Below are 9,811 nucleotides of genomic sequence, written 5' to 3'. Positions count from 1 at the left end.
ATACCACTTGACGTTCAACATTTATTTCTGTAGTGATTTTAATGGCCCAAGTGGGCAACTTTCTCTTCTCAGCATGATGGCATATGGGCTGTCTGTTTTACGAATGTAAAAATGTGACAATTTGTGAAGGCCAGATCCAGTCCAATTCCAAAATTTTCAGAGAAAGTCGTTGTCATCAAGGGACAAACCCTACCATTTTGCTGAAAGTTGGGAAATTTAAAACAGGGAAAAGATTGTCAAGGGAACCATTAACACCTTCCTACATTATAATCTCAGATCTGCCCATGCTTCTGAAGGAGTTTAACCTCTTGATACTCTGAATGACTTATTTCTCAGGTAAAAGAAGATAAGCAATAACAGTGGGTGGAGAAATGGGGAATGGGGTATGCACATAGCCTAAGGCATGAGGAAAGAAGATAAGGGACCTAATGTAGGGGATTGTGGGTCACCAGGGACCTGAAGAAGGATATGGGAGGAGCTGCAAGAAGCCCATGAAATAGGAATGGAGGTGTAACATTCAGGAAGTTTGTGTGAGAAATGGAGGAGGGAAAACGCATAACGTGTGCATTGTTTAGCCCGCAGAAACTACAAACACTGGTTTCCCATCCATCTGCTGAGCAGTGACAACATGCTGAACTGAAGTTATCTGGCTGAAGCCTTCTGTGGTCTAGCGTTCACCAAATGTTCAGTCACTGCTCCTATGTGCCAGGCTGTATTTTTTAATATTATTATGTATTGGACTAGGTGATTGCCTGAGTGTATGTTCTGCTTTGTAGAATATATAAAGTGCATTCTGGCAGACTTACGCTTTAAGAATTTTAATGCTTCTATTTGGTTTTATTTTCTCATTCATTAATAAGGCCCCCGTTCTGCTAACACCTCACAGGACTGCAGAAAGGCATTATTTTTTGTGATGAGCTTTCAACTTTGTAGTTCTACTGTTAGCATGTTTCTTTTTCCAAAGTCTCCTAATAAAAAGAAAGATAGGACCAAACCATAACTTTTGGATCGAGAACTGGACTGGATCTGAGGTTTTAGTTTATGCATGTGTAATAAAAGCCTGCTTTCAGCATGCTTCGGTAACACTGCTGCTCGCTTTCAGTGGTTCTGTCATCCCCACCTACTGGAAAGTCTTCTCCCAGCCATATTTGTAAGACACATCCCTAAAATAGTTGAAATTACTTGCGATGGTGAGTGCTCAGCCTGGTAAGCACAGATAAGCAAATATTTGAAGTAACAGGACCAGTGTTTGCACAGCACCAAGCACACTGCCTGGGCTCCATAAATAATAATACCTGGCACTCAYGGAGAGGTTTCCATTTTCAAAGCACTTTAGTCATAACCCTTGACACCTATATGGCCTTTTACATCTTTACAAGAATTAATTAATCCTCACAGTGTCCTGTGAGATAGGTATGCATTGCAATAATAACAATAACAACAATTAATAATTCATGCATCCTACTCAAAAATCACTTCAGGGATTAAAATGCATCTGTAATACTTGTTTTTTATTAACATTTTCCAGCAAATAATAAAAGTTATGGCATTGTGTTAAATCTATATAATAATATCTATCCATAAATCTTTTGCAGATTGGGACCAGTCTAAAGGCCCAGTTAGGTACCAGTACATCAATAGGAATTAGATTACTGACTTCACAAAAGCAAGATCAAGCCCAGTCCACCAAGCAATCTACTAGATGCCAGAATAAAACTTTCCATACGTGGCATTGCATAAATAGATATTAGCGAACCAGGAATGCTCTTTGTTCCTTTTGAGCTCTTGTTTATGCAAAGGCTYCCCCAGTTATGGCGTTAGCTATACGACCCCATCCTATATACGCACAGCGCCAGCAAAATGCGCGCGCTTACTGGGTGAGAAGCGGCAGTGACTCAGCACGTGTTGCAACAGGGAGAACAGGGACAAGTCTGGCCAACACTGGGGCAAACCCTTTCCCTCGTAAAAAATTACCACAGTGCCTTTGATAGGCAGGCAAGCCCCAGTTAAACCAGATATTTAAACGAGCGGGACTGAAATCTTGTTGGCTTGAAAGGAACGACTCCCGTGCTTGGCCCCCGGGAGCGCCCCGGCTGAGGGCTWGCTTGCTGCAGGACGGCCGGGGTGCCGGGCGCGGGTCGGCTCCCCCCTGAGCCGCCTTTCTTCAGTTCACCTTCCAAAGTGGATTAACGTAAACCGCAAAGGAATTTTTAGTACTAATAAGGCTGCCACGCCAGAAAACAGTGGGAAAGAGCGCAGATATGTGCACCCCACCCTAGCAATTTCCCAATGACTTCCCCGTGTCTGCCAGTTCAAAATCTGGGGCACCAAACAGTTAGGACCAGTGGTTTTAATATTGCAAAACCTTTTTTTTTTCTTTTAATGTGAGGAAGATATAAATTAAAAAAAAGAAAAAACTCTAGCTGGTTTGTCTTTGTACTGTACATATCAAATAAAGAAAATGGTAGTTCACCGGTTTGTAGGGACTGGTTTTATCCTTCTTGCAGCTCCTCCCAAGGAACATTTGCAGGAGAGGACACACTGGGAAAGGGACTTGTTTCTGACCAGGGAATATCCTATGCCACTAACTTGTCATAAACATTGGTCAGTAATTGATCAGTGGCCATATACAATTAAAAATGTGTAGCATATTGATGATTAATGTGCCTGTAGCACTACTTTTTATTTTTATCGGGTGCTTTAAAGTATACACACACACGTGAATATGCTGTAGCTCCCCATAAGGCAGAGTGGATTCAATCACAGAACAATACTCTAATTGATACACTTACCCATATCGATCTCAGAGACTTCTGTGTCCCAGAATAAACAGCAAGAACAGAGGAACAGCATGACCAGCTATTCATATACTTTCGATGAAGTGCATGATCCAAAGCCMTGAAACGGTCCGTTTCAAACATTTCAGAAGTGGGCTTTCTGATATAAGCTACGTTGCTCAGAGCATGCTTAGTGCTGCTGTGAAGCAGTGTTCTTATGACGTGTGAAACAGGCATCGTCCCTATGTTATATAGGACTCAAGTGGCGCATGGGCCACTCAGCCTGGCCATTTGACACAAGGCGAATTTCATTTTTCTATCTTTATGGGTTACCAGCAGCCTCATCCGGCCCCAAWACATAGCACAGCCTAAACACTACAGTGGTAAGAACTGCTGTGGGGTTAAAATATTTACCAAAGTAATTGGCCTTAGTGTCATTTCTGTAGCTACTGGCCCACTACCGCAGGCCCAGCGTACCCTCGAGGCTTTAGGAGGAATGCAAATGTGTGCATGAATGTGTCACACCAATGAGAGCTTGCAAATCCATGCCAGAGGAACATATTTTTAAAGGAAATGTGAGAGAAACACAGCAGAAGAAATGCCAGCTCCTTCAGCCCCTTTCAAACAAGGGCTCCTCTACCTTGTCTTCCTACAGGGGAACAGCCACTTCCATAACATCACGTTTTTCCCTTTTTTGGAGAGGAACCACAATGGGTTTTGCCGCCAGCCCTCTCTTTGCCGAGGGCACGGTCGGAGGCTGGGGTAGCCACTGGGAGCAGATTGTGGCGTTGTTCCCTTGCTTTCAGCCTCCAGCTGCAGGCAGCTCCTGACACCRAGATGGAAGTGAAAGCTGTCCGTGGGCCACGATCCGGCATGATTAGTGTCTTGGTGAAAGTCCCGAGTATTATCCAGTGCTACCCAGAATCTGCCCTGAGAGACTCTGTGGATGTTTCACACAATTGTGGAGAAGAGCAGAAAAATTAGTGAATAAACACGGAAATAAACCTGATTGTGGAAACCAGCGGATTCCTCGTTATGGACTTATACTAAGCGTTCGTAGTTATCACAGATTAAGAGCCGTAGTTTCAGTGCCCACGAACTCTGGGGTTGCTTCTCTGAGATGTGGCGTTCTGACAAATGGATGCCACGATAGCAAGCAGGTTGTTATTAAACAACGTCTTTGGACGCACACCCAGGAACGCAAGAGCACACTGCCGCAAAGTTCATGTAGTAATTAGTATAAAAACACAGCGAGCTGAGTTAAAGACGGGAGAACAAAAAATTTTTTTTTGCTTTAATCGCTCTCTAAGGATTGTTTAACTTTTTTTTTTTCCAATTGGATATGTAAATATCCACACTTCTTAAAATGGAAAAAAAATGTTTTCAAATAGAAATACTAAGAAGACCCTGTTAATTACGTAGCTATCGCACAACTCCATTCATTGCAGAGTTGTAACTCAGATGTTATATCCTACAATGGCCAAGCAAATCCAAACTTGTTTTATTTTAACAATGTTACGAAAAAGGGTGTGGTACAAGGAGATATCACACATCTCTGGAGTTTCAAGCAAGACATATCTGGCTCTAGTATGGGATCAAAGTGGATTATCTCACAGGGCCAGGATGTGGTGTTTTAAATGTCATCATGATTCATAATACAATCTAAATTATTTGGTGTAATTGCTGCAGAGTAAATAAAGGTACAAGTACAAAAGGTACAATATTTATTATAAATTTGCCTTTGTCTCTGTCATGTATTATTTTAATACTTCCTGACAGCCCAGGAATCCRGCAGATTTGAAGAGGATTCTTTTTTGTTGCTGATACTTAAAGCTCTGCTTTTCTTTCATTATACCTACATTGTTCTCGTTCTTTATGTGAACAGGGGACTGGGAGCCAGGGATATTTGCTCTCTAATCACAGTTCTGAAAGACTCCTCATGTGGCCTTCAGCAAGCTGTTTATTATCAGTGCATGAGCTTCCATCTATAAAAAGACTAATACAGCTACTAATGATGATGATATTATTGTTAACACATAATTATCTATCTCACAAGAAAATTGTGAGGCTAAATTAGTGTTTATAAAGTATTTTAAAGATGATAATGTTATTTGTATGAGGGCTATACTTTATATCTCGAGGACAGCAATTGTTGAAAACCACCTTCTAATTAGGTTTTGCTAGAGTGTCAAAAGGTTTAGAAAAAATTATCAATAGGTACATTAAAAAGTCCCCGATTTTTCTTATGTTATTGGTATCAGCTGCTTTGCTGTAGATAAATATGCTATATCCACATCTACAAGACTTTAAGCATTACTTTTGGCATATTGAATGCAAAATGAATGAACTACATGGTAGTGCCCAAGCACACCCTGCAGTAGGTTATTAGACAACTTGCTCCAGTGATTAAAGCACTTGAAGTCAATAGAGGTTTTGCAGCTTTTTTTTCAGCCGGGCTAGGATTTCATTCTAGGTCTCCCAGCCTGGCCTTTCACTGCGCATCACTGATGTGCTTAACGCTCAATTAAAGAACACCCCGACATGGTCCAGGATTTATATTTTACAGTCTCTTAGCTCTTACACGGTGTTTGCAGGTACTCATCTCAACAGTCAGGGTGATCTGATGGGATCAACAAAAGTCCAACCAGAAAATGACTTTGCCTGGGCCTGCTGTATTTCCCCTTCTGGTGGTCAATTATCTACGTTTCACTGAACTTCCATTTCTTTCAGTTTTATTCTCGAGGACTTCTGATAACATATCAGACTTCTCCGAGCCAGCTGTAATCTTCACAACCTCTGATGCACACTGTGACAACATTAACTGTGAATTGCTGCAGTAGATTAAGCAGCATATTTCCACAAAACATTTCCAATACAAGACCAAATTTTATGAGCTGTGTGAGCATTCTGTGTAACATTTCTAGCAGGTACATAAAACACTTCAGGGCATATATGGAAAGAGATATTTGACTGGGTAGACCACTGCTATGTGTATTAGAAATAGCTCTCGATCTTTCACAGTACTAGATGTGGGGAAAAAAAAGAAACCAAAAAAAAAAAAAAAAAAAAAAAAAGGGACAGAGGGGAAAAAACAAACCTAAAGCACATGGAGGAAGAATGAACTGAGAATTATTTCCTCAGCTGAGCCAATATTTCCTACAACAAGGCATTCTGTGAGTCAGCCTTTTTGTGCCACAGAACTTAAAATAGCAAAAGTGAGATAACAGTAGGCTGGTGGAAATAGAAATTTGCAAAGGATGCAAAGAATAGAACAACTCTTGGACCAGGAGAGCGGGGATGAGTATGGCAGTGATCTGCTGTTAGTAAGTTATTGTAAGAATATATCAAATAATCCTGAAAGGTGACATTTATCTGCGATGTTAAGACACGGAATATCCTGGGTAAGCGGGAAGGCCACAGCTGGGGATGTCAGCTTCGGAGTGGAGGGCCAAATCGAGGCACAGGCAAGAGCTCGCTTAGGGCAGCGGGAGCCAGATGGGGCAACACGACTGTGGTTGTGCCACCTATTTTGTGTATATGCTCAAGCCTCGATAGGTCTGCTCGTACTAAGGGAGGAAGCGGGCCACGTGGGACAGGAGCTACGGCTGGGATCTCGAGCAGCTGCTCTCAGCAACGCAACCACCGCTCCCAGCAGCGCCGGCACTGCCCGCAGCAGCCCCTTGCGTCCCTCCGGCAGCGCTGAGGGCAGAAAGCTCGGCTCCCTGGGCTTCTCCATCCCGCCTCCACTCCTTCTCCCTCTCCCTCTGATGAGCAGGAGTGGTTTAGTCCCAGACCCGGGACCTCCTTTAATTTTGCTTATATTGTTGTGAAGCCCTGAGCCAGCACTGGTAGAGAGGAACTCAGGCAAATTCCACACCGATTTCACATAGTTCAAGACAGGGTTTAATAAATATACRTAGAGGAGGAGAGAGAATATCTCTAGAGGCAGAGTAAAGCAGGGGACGGGCTAGCAATTATGCAGATTTATTGGCCACATCCCAGGACCTGGTGGTTCTTCAAGGGCTGTGCCTGCTATTTGAGGCCAGAAATTAGTTTAAAGTCTGGATGAAATATGTCTCCCACCAAACCCATCGGCTTCCCTATTTGCTTACATAATGTGCAGCTCACCCAGATAAAAGAGTTCCCACTGAGAGCAAAGATTTGCAATTATGCACTGTCAACTACAAGCAATTAACATGCAAAAAGGGGCAGAACCCCACCGTAGCCTCTTTAAAAATTGAGATCGCTATTCAGATGGAGTGGCAAACGGCACCAGAGCGACTCCTGCATCACCTGCGCCCCGGGCCAGCGCGTGGGCTCTTCCAAGGAGCTYGGGACTGTGGCAGCGCGCTGAACCACGCGCGTTTCGGCTAGAGGCCAGGACTGGGCTGTTGCAGAGCCCATGCAGATACATGGCATTTGTCTTCTGCTTTTCATTTCTTAATATCAAACATAGGTCCCATTCTGCAAGGCACTGAGCAGAGGCAGCTGCAACAGACATATAACGTAAGCAAACAAAGCAGAGACATAGATACTGCGCTGGTTTACACAGCAGGTTATTTTTAAAGCTAAGAGCGAATCCTCTGTCTCCTGAGCCTTGTTGAGGGGAGACTCACTCCGGCTGCCTGCGTCTCAGTGTTCAGATTCAGGCTTTTCTGTGCAAGCTCGTTCTCTCCCTCCATTGTTCAGGAATTTTTATTTTTAAAAAGTCTACGAGGACATAAACTTTTCATTTCCCACATCCTGTCATTAAGCAGCTGTATTTTGAACAATGAATGATGACAAATGAAGGCAACAGTTTTAACTGAAGTAGGATTACACTTGGCATTGCTATTTGTTGTGTGGCTTACTGGACAGCAAGACAAATGCATATTTCTGCTACCCTTTCCTGCTGCCAACTCTGTCCCCTATTAATACATAACTGCACTATTGGAGGGAACACTGTGGTGGAAGCAGGATCAGACCCAAAACCCAAGCGATGGCTGGGCAAGCAAGGGCTGAGGATTTGCAATTTTGGACTGGACCTTTGGTTCCTCTGGTCTGGATTCCTGCCTCTGGCACCAAACAGTTAGTACCTGATGCTTTAGCAGAAAGCAAAAGACTCGCACACCGCTCCTGGCCCGCAGCGCTGTGGTGTGCATACGGGGAAACAGCTGTCCTGACCTCGGGGGAACGGCTTAACCAAAGAATTTTAACTAAAAGTTCGCTCCATTGCACTGCATTATTCTCCACCAAGTAATGTGAAAACATAACCAACCCATGCCCGATTAATTATCACACAGTACTTTCAGAGGTTTAAATAATATCACACTTTGCTTGTGCAGCCTCTAAAGTTTTGCTGTTAATGATGATACATTGCTGTTAACAGTAATGCCATTTAGAAACTGGAGGCACAAAAATATTCACTGAGGATGCTGCCAACTTTACACAAATTGATGTGAATGTATAATCGAATTACTCCTCACAAACATGGTCCTTGTAAAAGAAGAGGCTCAAACTGCTCTACCGGCCAGGGCGGAAAGCTCGGATGGGAGCAGGAAGCTGCGGAGGGACWTCCAGTGTTCGTATGGGGTAGGAGCACACAGCGCACGGGCGAGCGCCAACCGTAAGGGGCGGCGTAGGGGGTGGCCTTTCTGTCCTTCCCTTTCCCAGCGGGCCTTCGCCTGCGAACGCTCATTTACTCGAGCTCGCCCCGCTCCTGCGCAGGAAGCGCGATCCCCCTTAGCGAGGCTGAGTCGCGCTGCAGTCCCCGGAGCAGGTCAGGACAGCGGCAGGATCTTGCTCACAGCCCCGCGTGTGCTCGAAGGCCGACACAGGTGTGCGGGAGGGGGCATGACTGTCTTTACTGAGGACAGGACCGTTGCAGCCCCAGTTTAGAGCAATTTAAGCTACCTGGAATTGCATTGTGAAAATACAAGCTTTGCATTCCAGCTTCTGAGCGGTGGTACGTAACGCACGACAGCAGCCAACGTACCGGGGCCCTTGTGTCCTGATTCACAGTTCACGGGCCTTATTGGTAACCAAGCTCATAGCTGTGAGGATTTACTCTCTGCRTAAGAAGCAATATTTAGCAAGGTCTGCCTGTGAATCTTCTCGGTACCTTCTGGATCATCTTTCCATGCAAACACAACATATATTCAACACTGGTCACATTAGTAGTCAATCTGAAGTCAATGGAATCATTCATATTCTTAAAACGGAGCATGTATTCAAGTAGCTTCTTTGACAGTAGCCTAGGCTGACACTGTTGAATACTTCTATGCCTCAATAATTTTAAAATTTACACCTCCACTGAGGTCCACAGGATTTCTGTAAACTTAAATAACGACAACTTTAATGCTCTGTTTTAAGTCCAACATTTCAAGTGGTATTTTTATTTACTACTGAGTATCTATTTCTTTATCAAACACACTAGAAAATCCATGAAAGAGAAAATTAAGGAACGAACGACCTGCTCCGACATTGGAACCCCCTGTTTCAGATGCAAGCRTTGAACAGAGTTCAGCGCTTGCATTTCATCTTGTCATATGAGTCACCTGAGGTGGGAAGAGACATGATGAGACAGCCTTATTCACCCTCCATGCCCGTAACCTGCTCAAAGAAACGTAGCAACACGGGSCTGAACACAGCTGCTTTGCGGGGGAGAGAGGCAGCGAGGGCTGCGCTGCCGCTGCTCCCGCTGCGTCGTGCGAGCGGAGCAGGCGCGCATCAGGCAGCGGTGGTGGGAGGGGAGCGGGGAGCTTGCGCCTTTGCCCTCGGACATCTGGCATTCCCGCTAACAGCAGCTATACTGGGAACTAGGGGCATTTGCAAGGAAAGGACAACGTGGTCACTTATGGCACGAAGGATATATATATTTAGAAAGTGGGAATGAGCCGCAGCAGATCTGACTTGTAGCTCTGTCTGTCCTACAGCTATAGTAGGTGATTTACCCTCAGATTTTACGGGAAGTGTCATGACTCAAGGGCAAGATGATGATTATGGCCAACAGTTAGAGGCCTCACACARAAGAGGTCAGGCAATCGGGATCGGTG

Source organism: Apteryx rowi, unplaced genomic scaffold (genome assembly GCF_003343035.1).
Source record: "Apteryx rowi isolate R43461 unplaced genomic scaffold, aptRow1 scaffold_10, whole genome shotgun sequence".
NCBI lineage: Eukaryota > Metazoa > Chordata > Aves > Apterygiformes > Apterygidae > Apteryx > Apteryx rowi.
This window is presented reverse-complemented; position numbering follows the sequence as displayed.